Source organism: Sinocyclocheilus rhinocerous, unplaced genomic scaffold (genome assembly GCF_001515625.1).
Source record: "Sinocyclocheilus rhinocerous isolate Xijiao unplaced genomic scaffold, SAMN03320098_v1.1 scaffold231, whole genome shotgun sequence".
Classification (NCBI taxonomy): Eukaryota; Metazoa; Chordata; class Actinopteri; order Cypriniformes; family Cyprinidae; genus Sinocyclocheilus; species Sinocyclocheilus rhinocerous.
In genome coordinates this window covers 314,291-317,173 of record NW_015640454.1, presented here as the reverse complement: position 1 = coordinate 317,173, position 2,883 = coordinate 314,291, and the positions used below count along the sequence as shown (strand labels likewise).

The 2,883-nt window shown below is 34.8% G+C and overlaps 1 protein-coding gene across 2 annotated transcripts in view; it reads left to right on the top strand.

The window, feature by feature from the left end:
* LOC107752937 (collagen alpha-1(XI) chain-like) overlaps positions 1-2,883 on the top strand; it is a 112,339-nt gene that overhangs the window by 42,880 nt on the left and 66,576 nt on the right. The window lies entirely within an intron of this gene.

Genomic DNA, 2,883 nt, shown 5'->3' with positions numbered 1-2,883 from the left:
TGATGGCCATGTGAATCCTCATGTTCTGTTGTTTGCTGCTTTTTGCGCATGTAAAATTAATCCCCGGGAAAATAAAAAATGTTAGTATTTTTAATGGTTCACAGACACTTATCCTTTCTAATTTAATTGAATTCTAATTTAAAATAATCTTGTTGGTTAACGGTTAATAATCAGTTAACGAGCGTCGGTTGTCGGTTAGGAAAAATAACCGAAATGAACATCCCTAGTTTACCTATATAATAATGATAATAATAATAACAATATGTATGTGTATACGTATATGTATGTTAATAATATTATGCATTATAATCCTTATAATTTATACTGTATATTTAGAGTATGATATATTTATAATTTTATATTTTTTATAATTGTAATATTAATTGAATAGATATATATAGTAAGACAAATAATATAATGATACTATCAATTGATTAATTATACACATGTGATTTTGGGCTGTAATATGACTCAGACATGTTTTCATGAGATTCATCCAGTGCGTGTGTGCAGTACGTGCACGTGACATTCACAATAAAAACAAATCTTTGTGCTTTTGTAAAATAAGCCTAAAGAAAAACAGGACGCCGCTTTCTGCCGTCTGGTTTCCATTAAGATTCATCCAGTGCGTGTGTGCAGTACGTGCACGTGTGTGTGAACATATTGCATTTGTGTCGAAATGAAATATGGCAGGACAGAACGTGGAATCGAGATGTTTTCGAGTGCTGAAGGGAACCAGTTGTACTCTGGGCTCCCTACCAGAAAAGTGTGGGATAGTTCCTCCATTTTTACTCATTTGCAGCAATGCCATCTGTCGCCCCCTTTTGTTCATTACAGCCATGTGACACTAATTTAGAAAAAGTAGTGTTGTTTTGAAACATTGAAATGTGTGTGTGTGTGTGTGTGTGTGTGTGTGCGCGTGCGCATTTACAGTGTTTTGGCTGTGCACGTCACCACAGGCAGCTGCTGAAACAGTTAGTTCAGACTCCAGAGAGAGATGTGGGGAGCTTTTGGCGAAAAAGGCGCTCATATTTCAAAGTTGCTGACAATGCAATGATTATTATTCTCTCTCTCCCTCTCTCTGTCTCACATTAATGTGATAAATTTCTCTCAGAAATCCCAGAATAGATCTGTCGTCTCTGTACACCTCTGTGTCTCTCGCTCTTCTTCTGTTTCTGCTTTTCTCTTGCCTGTTCTGCTGCTCTTCTCCTCGCACGCTATGCTAACAGAAATATTGTATGTTCAAATCTGGAGTGATGCAGAAAGTCCAAGGGATCATTTTACAGACCTGATTTATAAAGGACTATGTATCGTCTCGAACTGCTAAAAGTTTTATTTTAAGGTTAGGGCTCATCTGAATGTGTTTGATGTTATGAAATAGTGGTGAAATGATAACTGAAAGCTTACTTGTCAACAGATGTCTGGTAATTTGCTTCGGATAAGAGTGTGTGCTAAAATTAGCGCTGGGTGATTATATTTAGTTTACATTAAGAACAGTAGATTTGTCTGTCTGTGTGTGTGTTTTGGGCCGGTTTGAAAGGTTTGAAATGTGTGTGGATTTAGGAGACTCTGGATTTTGGATCTGAATCTGGTGTCAAGTCCAAACACATGTTTACACTGGCAAACAATCCAGAGCAACAGCCAACGAGAAATGACTACAGTCATTGATCCTACAGTAAAGCCTTAGGAAAATGTCACGAGTGACAAAGAGAACAAAAACAGGGAATGAAACCAGGAAAGATGTTACACTGTTTTTTTTTTTGAAAGAAGTCTCTTCTGCTCACCAGGGCTGCATTTATTTGATCAAAAATACAGTAAAAACAGGAATATTGTGAAATGCTATTACAATTTCAAATTGCTGTTTTGTATTTGAAAATATTTTAAAATGGAATTTATTGCTGTGGAGCAAAGCTGAATTTTCAGCATCATTTCTCCAGTCTTCAGTGTCACATGATCCTTCAGAAATCATTCTAATATACTGATTTGTTGCTCAAGAACATTTCTTATTATTATCAAATATGAAAACAGTTGTGCTTCATATTTTTGTGGAAACCAGGATTTTGTGATCGACAAAAAAGTTCAAAACAACATTTATTTGAAATAGAAATCTGTAACATAAATGTCTTTAATGTCACTTTTCAGTCGCTGAGTAAAAGTATGAATTTTTCAAATAATATATTTATTTTGATACAAATGTAATTTCACCTTACATGCATTTCTGTAAATGTCATAAATTAATAATTACATTTGCACGCACTTGCATGCCTAATTACAAATAAATGTATGATTTAATAAAAAAGATTTATTTATTTATAAAGATCATCTGTGACTCATAATACACAGTGAGAATTCAGGTCCATCTGTCTCATTAAAACAATTAGTTATTTTTATTAAATTAAAATGTGATTTTTTTATACACAGAGTGCAAAATTGAATGCTCCACTTTGCATTTGTTTATTAAAAAATAATTATGTCTCCTGGATTTACTATGTTAAGTTATATGGCTACTAAAGTAATTGTCGCAAAAGAAAGTTCAAAAGAACAGCATTTATTTGAAATAGAACATTTTGTAATAGTATAAATGTCTTTCACTTTTGATCAATTTAATGCTTCCTTGCTAAACATATTTTGCTGAAATCAAAACTTCAAGCATGTTACCCTGCACCAAAGTTCCTCTAAGAAAAAGAAAAGTTATGCAAGTTATGTCTCTGTTATGCAGTGCATCCTCTAGAGCCCTGTGTTCTGCTGTTTGCTCGACTCCAGAAGCGTTTTGTTTTGCGGTATTCTCTGTGGCTCTTGTGTTTGCTGTGCTGATTCTGTCTGGCCGCTCCACACAGCCTGGAGAGCCTTCTGTGCGGCTGTCTCTCTCTCTCTCTCTCTCTC